Here is a 21842-nt window from a genome sequence, read left to right as displayed (position 1 = left end):
TTGCAAAATCCTATATCGGGCAGCAAGCTCGCCAGATCTCTCCATCAGTTGAGAAGGTTTAGGGCATTATGGGCGGTGCACTCACACCAGCTCGGGTTTGTAACGTTATAACGCACCAATAGGACCGAATTTGGCACGATATCTCTCAGGAACACATTTAAGAACTCTATCAATCAATTCCAAGCCGAAAAACGGCTTGGATAAGGGTCAGAAGTGGATCAACGCGTTACTGATTTACGTAATTTGAGAAGCTCTTTCTCTTGAATAAATGGTTTATATTTCCTGAAATTGTAATCATTTGTTTTTCTGTCCATGTACATCACATCTAACGATTTCCTTCCCATTTCGACAACTATTTCGCAGTGGGTCACTTTTTTGGTCGTGACGTGTATTTACCACGTGTTTCATGACTTCGTTATCCTATTATCAAGTTCTATTAAAGAAGAAAATAAATAAATACGTTAGTATATATAATCTGCATCTACAGCGATACTCCGTAGTCCACTTCACGGATCATGATGGGGGTACCCCGTACCACTACTAGTCCTTTCCTTATCTGTTCCACTTGCAAATTGAACGGGGGAAAACGATTGTCTATATGCCTCCGTATGAGACCTAAATTCTCTTATCTTATCTTCGTGGTCGTTACGCACAGTATACGTTGGCGGCAGCAGAATCGTTCTGCAGTCATCTTCAGATGCCGGTTCTCTAAACTTTCTGAATCGTGTTCCTCAAAGAGAACGTTACCTTCCCTCCAGGGATTATTATTCTTGTACCCGAAGCATTGCCGTAACACTTGCGTTTCTTCGAACTCACCAGTAACAAATCTAGCAGACAGCCTCTGAATTGCTTCGATGTCTTCCTTTAATCCGACCTGGTACGGATCCCAAACACTCGAGCAGTACTGAAGAGTCGGTCAACTTAGCGCCCTATATAAGGTCTCCTTTACAGATGAATCACACTTTCCTAGCCGGCCGCTGTGGCCGAGCGGTTCTAGGCGCTTCAGTCTGGAACTGTGATGCTGCTACAGTCGCAGGTTCGCAACCTGCCTCGGGGATGGATGTGTGTGATGTCTTTAGGTAAGTTGGGCTTAAGTAGTTATAAATTTAGGGGACTGATGACCGCAGATGTGAAGTCCCATAGTACTTAGAGTCATTTCAACCATTTTTGAACACTATCCTAGAATTCTCCCACTAAATCGAAGTCGACCATTAGCCTTTCTTGACACAATGCCCACAAGTTTGCTCCATTTTATATAGCCCTGCAACGTTATATCCAGATATTTAATCGACGTGTTTGTGTTAAGCAGGAGACTAATAATGCAGTATCCTAACATTATGAATTTGTTTCAGATTGTGTATTATTGCCGTGTAATAATTCAGTTACTTGTTGTATAGCATTTGATGATGGGATAACGAAGTCGCGAAACACCTGGTTGTAAATATATCACACGTCTGACAGCTGGTGTGGTCTTCAGAACTGACATTTTCAATGTCTGATTGGAGAAAGAATTTTCCTGAACGAATCATTAGCACCATCATGAAATAATTAGAAAAGAACAAATCGAAACCTTTTCGCACCCGGTTCTCGAAACAGGTTCTGTAGTGTTTGAAGACAAGCTATTATCGACTAAGCATCCATGCATGTCTCACGACTTCAGCATGCCAGAACCTCTGTTCTCAAACTTGGAATGTGGGAGAAATGCGCTGGAAAACTTAACCACTGGGCCTGGACAGTGAGAGTAAGGGAATCTTCTGTGGAACCGAAAGGTCCAGTTTCGAGAAGTGCTCCTGTATCCAGATTTAATCTGTAACAAAATTTCATAATAGCCACACAACAAAAGTAACTTGTTCGTTCTGGGCATATTGAATTCTACGAAAAATCGGAGAAATGCTGAAATATATTTTTCAAGAGTCTTTCAGATCAAATACAATACTGAAAATCTCTAGGAATTTGCGACTTCATAGTGAGCTGCAATTGATCGTTGTGTCCAACAGCTCTAAATGCTGTTCTCGGTATTCAAGCGTCCATCGAATCCTTACATATCAATGACCGAATATTATATTCCACAACATTTTTATAAGTGTTAGTAAAGGGTCACTGCCAATTTTGACAGAAAATTCGAGGGCGGCCGGAGTGGCTGTGCGGTTCTGGGCGCTACAGTCTGGAACCGCGTGACCGCTTCGCTCGCAGGTTCGAATCCTGCCTCGGACATGGATGTGTGTGATGTCCTTAGGTTAGTTTGGTTTAAGTAGTTCTAAGTTCTAGGGGACTGATGACCACAGCAGTTAAGTCCAATAGTGCTCAGAGTCATTTGAACCATTTGAACCTAAGGCGCATTTTCTCTGATTCTTTTTCTCGGCAGCGTTCCAGGAACTGATTGCATCCGCATCAGATTACCTGGAATCGCCAATGCCAGCGTCCGACATTCGAATAGTGATGTCATCCCTTTCCCTCCCCTTGTTTGCAACGGTTTTACGAAGATGGACTCCGGGGCACGAACGACGTGCAAAATCACCTCCTTCCACCCATAGAACAATTTTAATATGAACAGTTCGATTCTGCGAGCGTCGTCGTTTCTTCGCTAGCTGTATGTACGTTATGTGTGCAATTGATGAAACGCTAGCGTAGAGCAAAGAAGACTCAACAACTCTATTTGTTGTAAATATCTATAAGTGAAATTTGCTTTCCGTATCAGCTGTGTAAAGGCATGATTACGGAGGAGCTTATGACTGCAGACACGAGGAATATAGTATAACAAATAATGACAATACAACGGAATGGCAGAAAGAACCTTTACCTGGTTAGGTTCACCAGCACAACTTGTTGCATTTGCTGGAATTTTTTATGTTCTTTAAACATGTAGTCCCCTCCATGCAAGAAGTGGTTAAAAGCTGTGTTGGAAACACCTGCCAGTAGGCATTTTTTCCATTTGTCCATCTCTAAAATGTTATTATTGAATGCGTTTTTCAGTGTACTTCGAACTTCCTAATTATTATCGCAGAACTGCAGTAGCCTGCGCCACCACAACAGGGACAATAACGCAAAGCGCTACGGTCGAAATATAATTGTGACAGTAACAGCCTTTTACATCACGTTCAAGCAAGAGAGATGGGCTATGGTATTTATACATAGGGTCTCTCTTCTGTGGGACCTAAGGCGCGGGCGGCCGGAGTGGCTGTGCGGTTCTGGGCGCTACAGTCTGGAACCGCGTGACCGCTTCGCTCGCAGGTTCGAATCCTGCCTCGGACATGGATGTGTGTGATGTCCTTAGGTTAGTTTGGTTTAAGTAGTTCTAAGTTCTAGGGGACTGATGACCACAGCAGTTAAGTCCAATAGTGCTCAGAGTCATTTGAACCATTTGAACCTAAGGCGCATTTTCTCTGATTCTTTTTCTCGGCAGATTCCTGCAATTTCTTTTTTGGAATTTGTAGCTGGAGTCAGCTCAAAATAATACAGGTCATAAACTCTTTCATGCAACACCCAGTGCCGAAAGAATGTCTGTATTCCGTTACGAGCAGACGGATTTTTAAAATGGAATTTTACAAGCTCACTTTAACAGAGCAGTCCGAAATTAACCTAGTGTGTTATTCGTTTCGTCGATCTTTATCAACAGCGATAGTGAAACACGAAGAATAACCAGTACGCCAGCAGCGCAAAGTCCCATACCCCATGTACACACATCAAAAACCGAGCGAGGTGGCGCAGTGGTTAGCACACTGGACTCGCATTCGGAAGGATGACGGTTCAATCCCGCGTCCGGCCATCCTGATTTAGATTTTCCGTGATTTCCCTATATCACTTCGGGCAAATGCCGGGATGGTTCCTTTGAAAGGGCACGGCCGATTTCCTTCCCCATCCTTCCCTAACCCGAGCTTGTGCTCCGTCTCTAATGACCTCGTTGTCGATGGGACGTTAAACACTAATCTCATCCTCCTCCTCCTCTCACATCAAAAAGAGTTTTGCATCACTCCGGTTCCCAGAACTCCTGAAGACAGACGTTGACTGTAGATATTGTATCACAGACACAGTCCCTTTGGCTGTTCAGAGATGTCACTCAGTCCGCCCAGTGATGCATGAGCAGCGCCTATTAGGTGGAGGGTGGGGCTCCGACAGCCGATCACTTCCAGTCATTCCGCCAGGACGGAGGTACACGGCTCGTGTTTCCTGTAGTTAAACTATGCCTAGACGGTCAATACCGCGGTTCGATCGCGTCCACATTGTTACTTTATACCAGGAAGGGCTCTCAACAAGGGAAGTGTCCAGTTGTCTCATAGTGAACCAACGCGACGTTGTTCGGACATGGAGGAGATACAGAGGAACAGGTACTGTCGATGACATGCTTCGCTCAGGACGCTCAAGGATTACTACTGAAGTCGATGACCGCTACCTACGGATTATGGCTCGGAGGAACCCTGACAATAACGCCACCATATTGAATAATGCTTTTCGTGCAGCCACAGGATGTCGTGTTACGACACAAACTGTGTGCAATAGGTTGCACGATGCACGGTTTCACTGCCGACGTCTATGGCGAGGTCCATCTTTGCAACCATGACACCATACAGCGGGGTACATATAGGCATCACAACATGCCGAACGGCTTTGCTTAATCGTGCCACGTACGGATAGTTAGGCCCACCACGCCTTTCTAAATCTAGTAATCATCTCACTGCTTACAACGGACAACAAATTCCAGTATTTGGGCAGTGGAGTTTACCTGCCACTTACAAATCCCACACTAGGACAGTGAATTTTACTGTGTTGAAATGAAGAGACAGTGAGAACATACCAGTTGAGATGCCTTTGATTTGTTTGGACTTCGAGCGGTCTAAGGCGCTGCAGTAATCGACTGTGCGGCTGGTCCCGGCGAAGGTTCGAGTCCTCTCTCGGGCATGGGTGTGTGTGTTTATAATTAGGCTAATTTAGTTTATGTAGTGTGTAAGCTTAGGGACTAATGACCTTAGCAGTTAAGTCCCATAACATTTCACACATATTTGAACTTTTCTTTTTGTTTGGACTTAGCATGCAGGACAATGTACTTTCATTGTCCGGTTTTCAACCGGAAGACTGTTCAAAAAATGGCTCTGAGCACTATGGGACTGAACATCTGTGGTCATCAGTCCCCTAGAACTTAGAACTACTTAAACCTAACTAACCTAAGGACATCAGACACATCCATGCTCGAGGCAGGATTCGAACCTGCGACCGTAGCAGTCGCGGCGTTCCGGACTGAGCGCCTAGAACCGCTAGACCACCGCGGCCGGCGGAAGACAGTTGCTTAAAGAATTTCCTGACTTATTTTCTGAAGGAATGGGAAAAGCTTATAATTTTGTAGCGCATGGTACACCGAAAGACAATGTACAGTAGGGGTCCGTAACTGAATAGGTTTGTTAATATAAGAATTTGATTTTTATTTTTTCACTTTATGTTCGTCAGTGCCCTCTGCCTGGCGGTAAGCTGCAGCGTCTCAGTCACGGTGCCCAGAACCGGATATAACCACCATGAAACTCACGTGTTGAACCATCAGCAGCTAAACGCACGTGTTCCTGACGAGTTAACGCTACCGAACTGCTCGTCTGATGACCTGACCGACCAATGGGGAGGCTTGGAGGTGGTCAAGTGGGAGCGGACACACCGTTCGCTCTCTTCTGCTGGCAGCTTTCAAACCGATCAGACGCCCTCCTCACCTGCTCTCTTGTGCGGCTGCCCATTCAGTCTTGGCGGCTTCTCCAGGCCTGCCTTTCTTTATGACATTAAAACTTCACACAGGTTAAACTATGTTTTATTCTTCACCTCATTGGGTGCCTACCGCTTTCCCCTCCTGGTCAATCCTGACGAATTAACAACTGGTGTCAGGAGTGGAATGAGCCCACCGTTAGTCCCGTCTCATTTGAAGTTTAACCAACCGTACTTAATGAAGATGCCAGCGATACTTCACGCTTGACGTGCCAGGTGCGCCGCGCGGTAATAAGCGCACACATTCGTGACATCGCCACGCACCGTTCCGCCGTTCGGCGCTTCTTTTCCGATCAGCTATCGCAGCGAACGCCAGGCCGCGTGGCCGGGCGCCTCACCTCGCAGCACGCCACCACCAGTCGCCGCGTTGCTGCCGTCCCAGGCAGTCTGGGGCTACGCTACGCCGCAGGAAGTCGCCTTCCGCGCCACGCCTCGGTACGGACACATGTTCCGGCCTGTTAGCTGAGGTACGACGCCCGGTCGTCGAAACCGCCGCCGTCTCCAGCCGCCGTCGCTCAATACAACAATGCCGCAGCTTCTGTAAGTCGTCGCTTCATTTTTCTACGTCGCCGGCCCCATGCTGTCAGCTACGCCGTCGTCCTGTCCAACATATGTTCTTTCTTTCTTTCTGTGCTCCGTTTGAAAAGGTTTTCAGTGAGAACTAGGTGCCCTAATCTTGTAACCACCCCTCAAACCCGCAGTACCGCCACTGGAGAAGACAACTCCCCACCTACGGTGAAACCAGATCCAGTAGCTGCCCTTCAAGCAGAAGTTGACAAACTACTATTACGAAAGATAGAATTAACGGAGGAATGCCAAAAACTGGCTCAACCGCGACCTGTTAATGTGAGTGCGCCGAAAACACACCCTGCCCCGCCGCAAATGACGGCTGCAAGCACCTCCAGTAGCGTACTACCCCACCCTTATGTTGCAACCTTGTCTAATAGCTTCCCTGCAGTTAACTTTATCCCGACATTCTCCGGGAAAACCAACGAACAGATAAAGTCCTTCTTGCAAACTGTCCTAGACGTAGGCCGCGCTTGCGTCTGGCCAGACGATTTCTTGGTAAATGTACTCCTCCTTAAATTGTCAGGTGATGCCCGTACCCATGCTGAATCAGTGCACGCCCTTAGGGACACCGCCTCTTTCGCCACGTTAGAAGCTGGGTTGAAAGACAGGTATTCGGACCGACGTGATCCCCGCTATTAAAGGGACAAGTTATCTACCCATCGCCAGAAGCAAGGAGATGACGTAGAAGCATTTTCTGACCGAATCCGCCTGTGGCTTGCCGCACTTACACGCTGGGTTCGGATTCCGCACGGAACGAGGTATTAATCGAGCAAGTAGAAGCCCGCTCGATTGACGTATTTATATGTGAAATCGACCCGTACGTGGGAGGGAAGGTCAAAATAGCATCACCCGCCTCGTTGCATGATGCCACACGACTTGCGATGATGCGGGAGAAGGTAGCACATTTTGTTGCCAGTTTGGCGTGCCCGGACGAACAGCCGCGACCAATTTTCAAATGTGAGCAGGCATGCCAACGCTGCTGAAAGGCAGGCCATGTTGCTGCGCAGTGCTGTGCCCCTTATTGCTCCCAGTATGGAAACATAGGGCATATGAGCAAAAACTGCCCACAGAACTCGGGAAACGGGGGGCCCTCGTACAACCAGCAGAGGGAACAATTCACCAACAATCCACCCCGACCCCAAAGACAGCCGGGAAACGGTCGAGGGGCAAGTCACGCTGCCAGACCGCGCCCCCTGTAAAATTCACGCATCCAGTCCGCCACGGTGTCGTAAATGAGGCGGCGAGTATCCTCCTCTAGGGTAAAATTAGAGGAAGCAGCGTGAGAATACTTGTTGACACGGGAGCTCAAACTAGTGTGTTATTCATAGGGCATGGGGAGTGTTGAAACCACCCTATTACCACATTAACGGTTTGAGTGACGAAATAATCATGTTGTTGTTGTGGTCTTCAGTCCTGATATTGGTTTGATAAAGCTCTCCATGCTACTCTATCCTGTGCAAGCTTCTTCATCTCCCAGTACTTACTGCAAACTACATCCTTCTGAATCTGCTTAGTGTATTCATCTCTTGGTCTCCCGCTACGATTTTTACCCTCCACGCTGCCCTCCAATGGTAATTAGTGATCCCTTTATGCCTCAGAACATGTCCTACCAACCGGTCCCTTCTTCTAGTCAAGTTGTGCCACAAACTCCTCTTCTCCCCAATTCTATTCAATACCTCCTCATTAGATAATCGTACCCGCTGGATATCGCCAAGTCGAGTTGAAAATCGGAGCCAGCTACTACATTTTCGACATGGACGTAATTCAAAAACGAAGGCGAGATTTCGATGTCATTCTGGGGAGTGATTTCCTTCACCACTACCAGAGTGTAGTCGATTATAGAACGAAAACCGTCCGTCTCGGTGACGAAACCCACCGTTTCGGCGGCTCCCACGTCAATCTGTCGCAAGGAATTTGTGAAACGCGGCCACTTCCACAGGTTCCTTCCGCGCAAACGTAGGCGTTACGCACAACTACCTATGTAAGAATCAGCGGTGGCATGGGACGCATTCTCTGGCTTGGGGTCAAATCCCGCAGACTGCCGAGAACAGCCGTATTGGTGGATCCACTCCGTCAAAACGATGTCCTTGACAGATTACAAGTCCATGTTAAACGTAGTTTAACAACAGCAGAAGTACAAGGGAAAATATTTTACGTTCCTGTCTATATAGAAAATTTTGGAACGAAGGAAGTAGAGATTGCTCGTGGCACCATTATAGATAGTGGCCACGAAATTGAAGAGGATTACCCTGAGCCAGAAAAGCCAAAATCTACCCAAACACATCGGCTCCTGGAACATAATGTATGCCATATTGCTCCCATGCTCAAAGACAAATTTAAGGATAAGTTAGCTCATTTGCCTGCGGCTGACCAAAATAAATTGTACTCCGACTTGGAAGAACACTCCTGGTTATTCGAGGTAAGGCGTTATCTGCCAGCTACTGACATTGTTTACCATGAAATTCCCACCGGAGATGCAAGGCCTATTGTACAGAGATCGTATAGAATATCATACCACCTCCCGCCCGTTGTGGAAGAAACTATCAAACAATAGCTACAGACAGGGATAATACAACCCTCCGCCAGCCCTTGGGCGTTCCCAATCGTTGTGGTCCCGAAGAAGTCAACTAATGGAGAGAAGACCTACAGTCTTTGCGTTGATATGAGAGCGGTAAACAAGCTAACTACTCCTGATAATTACCCTCTCCCCCGTATTGACGAAACACTAGACAGGTTAGGAAATTGTAAATACTTCACTACCCTTGACATGAAGAGTGGGTACCACCAAATACGGATTGCACCACAGGACAGGCCAAAAACAGCGTTTGTAGTTCCCTCCAGTGTATATGAATTTCTGAGAATGCCATTCGGATTGCGCAACGCGCCTGCCACTTTCCAAAGATTTGCTGACCTATTACTCAGAGGATTGAAACCCACAATGTGCCTAGTTTATCTACATGAAATAATTGTCTTTTCCAGGACGATAGATGAGCATGTTAACCGGCTAAGAAATGTTTTGTCTAGACTAAGAAGTGCTAGCTAATTGAAGTTTAAAAATAGAAAAATGCTTCTTTGCTGAGAGTCAAGTACAGTACCTTGGGCACATTATTAGTGCTGATGGAGTAAAACCCGACCCCCGTCTAATTGAAGCAGTTAGGAACTTCCCTTCCCCTAAGAGCGTAAAGGAATTGAAAAGCTTCTTGGGACACAGCAACTACTATAGGCGTTTTGTGAAGGACTATGCCACAGTAGTTAAACCACTAACCTACATGTTGAAAATAAATGTACCCTATCAATGGACCACCCGAGTATGAAGCTGCTGTGCAGCATCTCATAGAAGTTCTAACTAGTTCCCCCTTGTTGATCTATCCCGATTTCATTCTCTCATGTGATGCATCCGACTCTGACGTAGGAGCGGTTCTGAGTCAAATTATTGACGACGAGGAAAGACCAATTGTTTACACATCCCGCCAGCTAAACCAGGAAGAAATTAACTATAATACGACAGAGAAGGAGTTACTGGCCCTAATGTTCGGAGTTAACTACTTTAGAAGCTATGTTTAAGGGAGAAAATGTACAATAGTAACAGATCATGCAGCACTGCAGTGGCTATTAAATTTAAAAGACCCTAGCAGCCGTCTCACACGTTGGGCCCTGAAACTGAGTGAGTATGATTATCAAGTGCAACATAAAGCTGGAAAATTGCACCAGAAGGCTGACGACCTCAGCCGAAAGGTGAGAGTATCTCAAACAGGCGATGTACTAATTGATGAATTAAAAGACTCTCAGGAAAAGGATGCAAAATGCTGCCAATATCGCTCCCATCTGGATTTTGTTACAGAGGGTGGAATTCTATACCGTAAGACCCCCCTGGGTAAACGTATAGTAATACCAAAAGACTTGCAATCAGGAATTATCGCCCAGTGCCACAACAGCATCCAAGCTTGCCATAGTGGATGAACAGCCACAAACGCCCGCATTTCCTCGAAGTATTGGTGGGATAATAGATGGCGAGATGTTGCCAAGTATATAAAATATTGCCTACCATGTGCCCAAAGAGCATCCCTTCCACGAACCAAAATTCCCTTACACTCTCTTCCCGAGGCACCAAAACCTTTCCAGTTCGTCGCTTTAGACGTAGTTGGCCCACTTCCAGTAAGTACACAAGGATTTAAATATATCCTATCTATTATTGATGACTTTTCCCGATACGTTATTTTGGTACCCATTGCTGACATGTCAGCCGACAATGTAGCACAAGCTTTTGTAGATCATCTTGTCCTTCCTTTTGAAAACCCTGAAGCCATTATAACTGACCAGGGAACCAACTTCATGTCCGCCTTATTCGTCCAAGTTTGCAAATTACTGAGAATTAAAAAAAATGGAGAACCACCCCTTCCCACCACCAGGTAAATGGCCGCATTGAACGTGTGCATCGCACTGTGAAACGAATGCTTTCCTATTATGTTAATTCAACCCACAGCGACTGGCAAAGATACAATCCGCATGTGGCAAGTGTGTACACAGCCGTTTTCACGAAGCCACTGAACATACCCCGTACGAGATAGTGTTCAGCCGACCTATGGAATCTCCCTTTCAGTTTGATAAATTACCTCTGGGAATCGATCATACAGCCGTTAAGGGGGCAGCCCGCCGCCATAAGGCCATCTGGAAGAAGGTACGAGGGAACAACCGCAAGGCAACCACTAAACACATAGAAGCGACAAAAATGCCATCATCCCCCCCCCCCTCCCCCCTATAAACCTGGTGATTTGGTTTTACTAAAAAACCTGCTGTAAGGAAAGGATGAGTGAAGGAACTTAGCCCCCTGTATGACGAACCTTATTGAAATATTCTGCTTACCTCCCCTTTAATGTAGAACTACAACTACCTGACCGCAAGGTGATTGTCCATTTCGATGGGTTACAACCCTATTCAGGAACTATGCCACATCCACTGCCTCCTGAGGCAAGAGCCAGAACCCCCAGCTCGCCCAAGATACGCTCTCAGATCAAAACACCCCTATGCTCTCAGACAGAGAGACTAGAAAATAAAGTGCTATTTGTTCTTAAGAGATTCTCAGTTTGGTCAATTAAAAGAAAAAGTAACCTGATTCACGCAACCACCTTATTATTATTATTTGATTTTCTTTTCTCTTTGCAAATGAACATTTTGCCTCTACAATTTGTAGTTTATGTTTCCATACTATAATTACTAAAATGTCACCCTAGCATTGGCCCACTTCCAGTAAGTACACAAGGATTTAAATATATCCTATCTATTATTGATGACTTTTCCCGATACGTTATTTTGGTACCCATTGCTGACAATCCCTCTGAAAGGGATTGTCAGAGTTTTACCAGCCCAGCCTGTCCTGCAATGCTGGCTAGTCCTAACCCTCAGTTTTAACCTGTGTTTTACTTACATTACTTTTACTTATGTTTTTTATGTGTTATGACACGCCTAGTGGTCCGACAACAGCTCTATTCCCAGTACTAGTATGGTTAATTCCAAATAAAGGTATTACTTAATTGAGTGACTCGCCCATTTGAACGTTGTAAACACGTGCGCTCCGCCTGTCAAAACCAGCTGGTGTTGAGACGTGAAGCGGCCATCATGTAGGAGGCGGAGTCATTCATCCGTCACCAACACTGCGATACCTTCCCGCCGCCCCGCACCGAGCGCCGTCCTTCTAGTTGCGCCAGCTGTTGCGGCCTGAGCCGCCTCCCCTCTCTCCCTCCTACCTCTCCTCACTGCCCCATTCACCACACGCCGTTTGCGCACCTGTCTTCCGCGTTCAATTACTACCGCACACTAGAACCATTTCTCTATCAATACATAGTACCCTAACATAGAAACGTACAAAGTTACACTGTTTACGTAACACTTACCTTAAACGTAATTCCTTCCGTCCTCCCGCTTCGCTGACTGATTAACTTCAACTCGTAAATTTATTTGCATTCTTAAGTCCCTAACACGTCCGCTAATCGTGCACGGAGTGTATTAAGCATTCAAAGGTACCCTCTTCCAACTACTGTACATGTATTTCTTATTTGATGATTTTAAGTTATTTGCCTTATAGTCAGTCTTGTTGCAGACTTTTTGTATTATACTGTATTTTACTTTTGGATTTCCTTTATTGACAATGATTCCGTTTTGCCCTTCGAAAGAATGCACCAAGTTTGCCGTACAGAAGTTTTTTCTGCTACGTTACTCATTACAAGCCTACGTCGTTGAACATTTCGCTTTGTGGTCAAACCTCAGTGTGGAGCCCCTCCTTGCATTGTCCGTTCTATTTGTCTTTTGTTTGTCTAATAGCTTGTGAAAAGCGAATTTTCATCTAATTTTTGTACCAAATACTCCACTGTTCCACTGCTTTGCAGATAAGCTAAGTCTACTATCGTTTTACAAGTACTTTTTTCCCTGTTTTCCTTCATGCTACCTCAAGTTAAAATATGATTACGAGTTTTCCACTCTTATGTCCGCCAATCAGGTTATACCTCCGTGGGAAGCTTAGAAGCAAGCGACCTCCAGGTCGTGGATTCTAAAGTGGAAACACATCACATTAACGAAGCGCGACGTTAAAGTGGTGTCTTCCAGTAAATCGCCATTTAGTTTGGTGGCGTTTGACGGTTCTGAACCTCCCCCGAAGTATAGCACCACCCTACCAAACTCCGTCTAGTTTCGCGTGTCTGAATAACCGACCACCTGCTCCATTCCCAAATCCATAAATGGTTTCACCGTTATGTGCTCATCACAGCCTGTTCAACCCTTTTCTTGGGTCAATACTATTCACTACAAACACTAAATCCGCTTTAACCTTACTAATTTCTATGGACTGCGTCTACAACTGGTTGCTTACAACGGCCAAGGTGTCGCTCACTTGGGGCCACTCCTGGCTAGCCTAGCGTCACACGCGCCTCGCGGCACATTCCGCTATCCAAGCGGCACACACGCACTGCGCTGCGATCTCAGCACTAACCTGAAACCCGTTTCTGTCGCCGCTGTCGGCTTCTGCCTCGAGCCAGCTTCATAACGCAGCCTGCTTTCCCCAGTATTGAGTCCGATGAATTGTTTTACCTCTCTGTATTATTTGCCTCTTGTATATTTAGCAATGATGAGCGATGCCCGACCCACTATGCGGTGTCAGTTGATAGCTAGTTAATAATGTGTACCTATAATTTGTATTTCTTTGTTTTTTTTTTCTCTCCCCTTATGGTTTTATGTCAGGTTGACATGATTAAATTTAACATTTCATCATCATTTCGCTGCGCAGCAGTTCCTTGCTATTTATTGCATGTATTTTTATGGTTTTTCTCTTTTGTGATCCTATTTGTTATTTTTACATGTATTTTTATAGTTTTGCCTTTTGTATTGTATGATATGTACTTGTATCTTCTTTTGCTAACCCCAGTATGTAAAGGCCCATCACAGCCCTGGATTTTAGATATATTGCACTAAACCAATAATCCCATTTTTGTAAGGCTCCCGCTACAGTCGTGTATACGACTTATTGAGCTTCGGATTCCGGAATCATAGTATGTACCATGTTCGTGCCCAGAGCCGGACTGGTATGTTTAGAAGTGAGTGAAGCACCCCTGTTATATGAAGTACCCAGTAGAGAAGATTTGAATGCGGCCCTGAAATCTAGAAAACGGCCCCTATCTCTCGTAGTGAAGCGGTAAGCGAGACAGATTTTGTGGTAGGAGAGATGTGATGAAGTTTCACCCAAGTATATGATGAGTAGTAATTAGCGCCCCATGTGTGTGTTGCACATTTGAGAGTTCACCCAGACGAATTTAGGTTTCGTTATTATTCAACCTCCTTCTTACGAAGTAATTGATTGACGAAGTGAAGTTGTTATGAGAGAGCACTAAAATCGACACTGCTATCAGTTGGGTACAGTGCCCTCCCGTGCGTGGATAGAAGTGAGAGACACCCGTTTATTTCTTCAAACACACCCAGATGTTCCAAGATGGAAGAACCCGCTGGTATGAGCACTTGTTTGTAAATTATTAGTGCCCGAGCGCGGTAACGCGCTATCTTGTTGAAGGTTGTCGTACTACTCGGTAGTAGTTTATTGTACTTTATTGCGGCAGTTCGCGCCCCTCTTTTTCATAGTTCACCCTGTTACTTTGGGGATTACAGGAATTTTGGTAGTGATTAAACCCTTATGTCTTCTTTGCCCATACATTCCACCGGGTTTCTACCTTTTAGTACTATTTCCCACCTCAACGATTACTTTCTACCTCCATCCTCCAGGGCCGTGTACCTTACACGTTGCGGTTAGCACCCGCAGAGCGCCTAGCTGATAGGTTTATTCCTTCAATTTGCGTTTTCGTAAACCGATCACCTCCTTATCTCTTTCGTCTGTGCGTCATTGTCTTCCCCCAGAGGGAGGGGGAAGGACGCCTTTTTTATTCGAATACGACTACTACAGTCTGAATTTCTCTGTTATCTCAGTTGAATCAATTTTTACAGTGAAACCTGTTACTTGAACGCGTTCACGATTATACCAAATTCATTCCTTATTCTTTAACCTGAGCACCTTACCGGTTCGCTGCGAGCGGGCCGTTCGACATAAATGGCCAATATGTTGGGATACTCTGGCGTTGCGACCACGGACGGCTGTACATGATTATACCCAGAACAAACCCCGCGTAAAACGCGACATGATTTTTCCCATAAATCACTTATGAAATCCATACATACAGTAAATTCCACCTACGCATTGATTGCAGGTATTTATTAATGCAACCCCTCATTGTAGCACCCTTACCGAGCTAGATGACGAGTTAGCACGACCATACCCTCCTCATTCCGTCACTACCCCGTTGCTCCTAACGTCTACCCCTGCAATTCTTTGGAATCTATCCCGACTATTTATTCTTTTTCTGTTCATGCCTTCTGTTTTTCTTAAGTGGTAGTTCCTTGATTGGTTAACTCAAAGCACGAAGCTGTGAAACAGAATTGATCTGTTCTACCCCTGCAAGTGTACAAGAGAGGATATGGCAACTTCCGGCTGTTAACCCCCAGAGGGCACCGAAGTTTTGTTGATGATGAAAGAGAATTGATTTGCTTTACCCGTATAAGTTGGTTTATGTACAGGCAAGAGTTCCTTTGTGTGTTGTCGTAGGTGACGCTAAGTGGTCTGTTTTATGCTGTTCCCCCAAGGTCAGAGCGAAACCGTTAGCCATGATTCACTTTACCATGCAGCCAGTTTCCAGTTGATACAAAGTTTTGGAGTCGTTTAAATTTCTTGTTATGCTACCAGTGAACGCTTACTATAAGCAGAGCATGGTGCAAACAGGCGGACTGGCACAACTGTCGCCTTGCGATATGCCAGTCACTGCCCTGAACGCTATCACTTCCTCCCTGTTCTTCGACTTGTCTGCCATATTCAGTTCTAATTTCCGTGTGATTTATCGGTCATTCTTTGCACAAGTTTTAAGTAACATCCACTATCGCATGTTACGAATACTTTCGATTAACCCAGTCCTACCGTGTGCTACATAACGGTAGCGGTTTACTATTTAATAGTTCTCCCTGTGATATCACTACCCCCGCTAAGGAGGTGTTTACACGCTTGTCCAAGTTCTGTATTACTCCTTTAGGAATTATCTTTATTGGTTCATCATTATGAGTAGAGTTTAGAAAAAGGACTTTTTGAGCAACTTCGGTCGCCCCCTCCTGCTGTCCCTGAACAGCAACCTCCTGGGGAATACCATGCTTAAGTAACTAATGTGAGCAAGAGTGTTTCTTGCTACCCACATACTGTAGTAGTCAGTAAAAGATAGTAGTGAGTAGAAAAGAATAGGAAATAAGTAAACTCTACCCAAAAGGAAAGGCATGGCCCTCGTTGGCTCCTAGTGGTAGGCTTAGCAGATTTCCGTTTGCGGTGCCTATGGCTTCTGCCACATCACGTAGCGCCATTAAAACGTTGTCCTCAATACTTTGCATAGGTTTCCCAGAAGTACTTGTGTCGGACAATGGACCACACTTCCGTTCACGTGATTTTGAACAGATTTGTGGACGAAATGGCATTCGTCATCTGACAAGTGCTCAGTTTCACCCCCAGTCCAATGGAGGAGCAGAACGCTTCATACGCACTTTTAAACAACAGATGGCCAAGCTTTGCACCACCCACACACGGGAACAGGCGCTGCAACTCTTTCTCGTCTCCTATCGCTCCCATCCACGAGACGGACCGTTGCCGACGGACCTTGTGCATGGCAGCTGCTAAAACACTTCCTACGCCCACCGCAGCACCCGGCGCCATCAGTGGCCCGCAAGTATCACTTTGCGCCGCGAGATCTTGTTCTTTTCAGGATGTATGGCAATCGTGGGCGCTGGGAAAGAGTAGTGATCGAGGAACGCAATGGCTCTTTTATGTACTTGATTGCAGGTCCCGATGGTTTGCAACACTGACACCAGAACCAAATTCGTGGGTGTCATTTGCCCCTTGATTATGCTACTTTATTCCCTCTGATTCACGACCTCACGAGACCGCGCGGACTTCGCAGCTTCCCTCTGGTGCCGCGAGGGCACCCCAGGAGAAGCGGACGTACGCTGCGCCCTCGCCTCCTCCACCACCTTCACGGCTGTCCGACCCAATGGGCCGTCATCGCCACAGAATACGCCTTCAGGCCTGGACGTGTGTCCAAGCAGCAGTTTTCCTGAGTATGTTCCTGTTGCCTCGCAAGCCAGATGACGGGGTACTGATGGGAGTACGCCGCCCTCCAAAGTCACGGGCTCCCATCTCATCTCTAAGTCCAGCGTCCTGCCTCCCCATCCTCCCCCCCCCCCCCCCCCAGTGGTCCTTCGCATCCTCTCCCTGGTGCCAGTTGTCGCCAGTACACCGATCCGCAAAGATGAAGCACGAAGGTAATATGTAGGCGCTGGATCAAGCGCGCCTATACGAGAGAGGGAAGCACTGGATCAAGCGCGCCTATACGAGAGAGGCCAGAGACACACCCCCAAGCAACACTCGCCAACGCCCTGTCGACAGCAGGTATTTAGGCCGCCGCAGCTGACCATGGGTCCTCACTCACTCACTCATCCAGTTTGGCGTCTGTCAGTTTACTCGCAGAGCGGATTTAGTTCATCACCGGTTAAGACAGTACATAGTGACCAGATTAGTGACTATTGAGGAATATTTCTGATGAACTTGTACCAAAACATACGGACCCTACTCAGGATAAGTAAAACTGCCAGTTCATATAAATAAAGAACCGTATTAATCCACGTCTACATTGGTGTTGTAGAAAGAGGATACTGGCCACCCATAACAATATTCTCTCCCTTGCTTCCTTGCGCTTCAAGACTCCACAGTGTACACTTAATAACTGAGATATACACATATTTCTACAGCTGTAGGCACTTTTATATCTGAGTTATATACAATGAGACTAATGTTTTTTTTTACCACAAACAGTCTTGACTGCTCAAACAATCCGTAAGTCGTGGTCAAGTGAAAATGCTTAGTACTATTGTGCTATGTCTCTGCTCTGACCTATGCCTGCTTGAAACGTGCACTAGCCAATCTGAGTCTCAGGGATAGAGGTCATGTGAAATCTCGCGTCCTCTTGTAGCGTGTATACGTGGCGCTCCCCACTGGCTACAAGAGCGATGGAAGAGCGAGCTCGCCTTTTGGCTCGCTGGTGGGAGGTTCAGTTATGGGGTATCCCACGTAGCTGTGAGCAGCATACAGTGCGCAGGGCACAGCCACTAAAGATGAAGTCGATACCAATAGGAGTATCACCCTCAACCCCTGTTATTTCACTGTAAGTAACAGATATTTCTAGTTTCCAATACATTTTAGTAAAGCTGTTGGTAATTTCTAAAGGGAGAAACCAAATTCAAAAACTTGAACCACACGAAGAAAACTGAAATTAAATATAAGTAAAATTATGAATATCGGAGGTGACAGGTAATTTCTGGTAGTTTTGTGCAGTGGCTGAAGGTGCCTGTTATGTTATATCAGAAATTACTTTTATTACGTAGAACAAAGTAGTTTATATCTGAAGTAGAAGTTTAGGAACAGATCGATTGGCCGCCATCGATTTTCAAGAGACGTGATAGCAAATTTGGAGAGCGAGTATCTCAAAAGGTTATTTGTTAACTTCCGAAATATACGCAGTAACGTCCCAGAGCTTACGTCTCTCGTAGGAAGCAGCCACCCTTACATCCTACTTCCAACCGAGATTTGGTTAAATCAGAAATAGAAAGTACGGAAATTTTGTACTCTACGTGGAACGTATATTGAAAACATATATTAGACTCTCCAGGGAGTCACTATGGCGATAAGCAGAAGCATTAGGCCCAGCAACGTCCAGAATGAACGGCCCTGCCTACTTATATACTCAAAAGTAATTTGGGTCAATGGACCTACATTAATAATTGCATGTTTGTACCTATCAGATTCAGACGTAATGATCGTAGAGTCATTCAAGGATACATTGAACCCGATTACGCTAAAATTCCCGCTGTTAAATATTACGTGATAACTTTAACCTCTCCAATATCGCTGGCAGAAGTACACATCCGCATTCAGTGGTAAGGGCAAATACTCTTGTGGGAAACCTGCCATAAATGGCTAGCACGACAACCATACGCGAAAGAGATATTTTAGCCCTTTTAATTACGAACGTAACTGATTATTTTGTGTGTGTGTCGCCATTGAGACACAGAGTAATGACCATGACGTTGTTGAATGAACGGCGGCACGAAAGGGAAAGCTTCATCAAAAAAGAATGGAGAGTGTTTTTTTAACTGATATGTATCGCTATACAGTTATATAAAGGATGAAATGAGAACATTTCGCCCCCATCTGGAAAACGCGGAACAAATGTTGTCAAAGTTAAAATATATTCTAAAAAGAGGTCTGGGAAATTACATTCCAAGTGAAGTAATAAAGATCGACGAAACGCCACCTTTGTCTAACGTCTCCATTCAGAGTACGTTGCGAAAACAAAGACTACGGGAATCATGCTTCGATGCGTAATGCAGGGAAACTAATAGAGAAAAGATGGTAGCACCACATGCATGTGTATGACTGGCCATGCGGAAAGTCTGCTATTAACTTCATAGATAGATCATGCCAAAAAATCTATCAAACGTTCATAGTAAACTACAGGGTTATTACAAATGATTGAAGCGATTTCACAGCTCTACAATAACTTTATTATTTGAGATATTTTCACAATGCTTTGCACACACATACAAAAACTCAAAAAGTTTTTTTAGGCATTCACAAATGTTCGATATGTGCCCCTTTAGTGATTCGGCAGACATCAAGCCGATAATCAAGTTCCTCCCATACTTGGCGCAGCATGTCCCAATGAATGAGTTCGAAAGCATCGTTGATGCGAGCTCGCAGTTCTGGCACGTTTCTTGGTAGAGGAGGTTTAAACACTGAAACTTTCACATAACCCCACAGAAAGAAATCGCATGGGGTTAAGTCGGGAGAGCGTGGAGGCCATGACATGAATTCCTGATCATGATCTCCACCACGACCGATCCATCGGTTTTCCAATCTCCTGTTTAAGAAATGCCGAACATCATGATGGAAGTGCGGTGGAGCACCATCCTGTTGAAAAAAGAAGTCGGCGCTGTCGGTCTCCAGTTGTGGCATGAGCCAATTTTCCAGCATGTCCAGATACACGTGTCCTGTAACGTTTTTTTCGCAGAAGAAAAAGGGGCCGTAAACTTTAAACCTTGCGATTACACAAAACACGTTAACTTTTGGTGAATTGCGAATTTGCTGCACGAATGCGTGAGGATTCTCTACCGCCCAGATTCGCACATTGTGTCTGTTCACTTCACCATTAAGAAAAAATGTTGCTTCATCACTGAAAACAAGTTTCGCACTGAACGCATCCTCTTCCATGAGCTGTTGCAACCGCGCCGAAAATTCAAAGCGTTTGACTTTGTCATCGGGTGTCAGGGCTTGTAGCAATTGTAAACGGTAAGGCTTCTGCTTTACCCTCTTCCGTAAGATTTTCCAAACCGTCGACTGTGGTACGTTTAGCTCCCTGCTTGCTTTATTCGTCGACTTCCGCGGGCTACGCGTGAAACTTGCCCGCACGCGTTCAACCGTTTCTTCGCTCACTGCAGGCCGACCCGTTGATTTCCCCTTACAGAGGCATCCACAAGCTTTAAACTGCGCATACCATCGCCGAATGGAGTTAGCAGTTGGTGGATCTTTGTTGAACTTCGTCCTGAAGTGTCGTTGCACTGTTATGACTGACTGATGTGAGTGCATTTCAAGTACGACATACGCTTTCTCGGCTCCTGTCGCCATTTTGTCTCACTGCGCTCTCGAGCGCTCTGGCGGCAGAAACCTGAAGTGCGGCTTCAGCCGAACTAAACTTTATGAGTTTTTCTACGTATCTGTAGTGTGTCGTGACCATATGTCAATGAATGGATCTACAGTGAATTTATGAAATCGCTTCAATCATTTGTAATAGCCCTGTAATGAAGTTTTCCAAATATCCCATTCGCTCTCCCTTTGATCCTTGTGGTGCTGAAACTGAAGAAAGTATACAGAAAGAAGAAATATTCAGTTCCGCAATTGAGAACGCATTCACACACAACAACGCTAATGTACGAATTTCTGACAGCCTCACAGATTCCCAAATGAGCAGCATCGATTTTCGAGTCTTCCTCCGACGCCTCTTCCCCCTCTCCCGTTGAAAAACAGTGACGACTATTTAAAGGGCTCATTGTACCAGGCTCCAACGACATTCTGGCTAGATTTCAAGGTGACTGCTCAGAGGAATTAGCCCCTTTACTAGTCTCAAATATCTGTAATCTATTGCACGGCCAGTTGTCTCCCATGTGGCTGGAAAACAGCACAACTCGCTGCTAATTACAAAAATGGTTAAAAATCGGTTACACAGAATTACATATTAATATCGCTGTCTCCGTCTGTTGCAGGTTCCTACAATATATTCTATACTACAATATAATAAAGTTTTTGAAAGCTAGCAAGTTTTTTTAATACAATCACAAGGATTCAGAAAAACAAACTCGAGTGGTAAATAGCTTCCTTCATTCATGCACGACATTTTGCTAACAATGGCTGCAGGTGAAGATGTAGATTTAGTCTTCCTAGGTTTCCGAAAGGTGTTTGACACCGTACTATACAGGCGACTGCAAGAAACGGTGTGATCATAATGAAGCACACTTGCATAAGAGAACCCGGTGCGTGATACTAGACAGCCAAAGGTCCACGGGATCGGAAGTAACATCGAGTATAAGGAAGCACAAGCGTATACATAAACCACTTAGTATCAAATACAATCAGGAGCACTATAACAGCGATCACTTATGGTGCCGTGGTCTGCAGTAAAGTATCCTCGTTGAACGATCGTAAGGAAATGCAGTAAGACTTGGAACAAGTTTACACTTAAATATAGATAATGGGTGCTCTCATTAAATGAGTATAAATACACTGCTGGAAAAAAATTAGTACATCCTTTTAGAGGTTTAAAGTTCACTCAAGTTTTATTGTCGCAACAGTATATATGGAG

This window comes from Schistocerca serialis, chromosome 3 (assembly GCF_023864345.2).
Source record: "Schistocerca serialis cubense isolate TAMUIC-IGC-003099 chromosome 3, iqSchSeri2.2, whole genome shotgun sequence".
In the NCBI taxonomy this organism is placed as follows: domain Eukaryota; kingdom Metazoa; phylum Arthropoda; class Insecta; order Orthoptera; family Acrididae; genus Schistocerca; species Schistocerca serialis.
Note: the sequence above shows the minus strand (reverse complement) of the source record.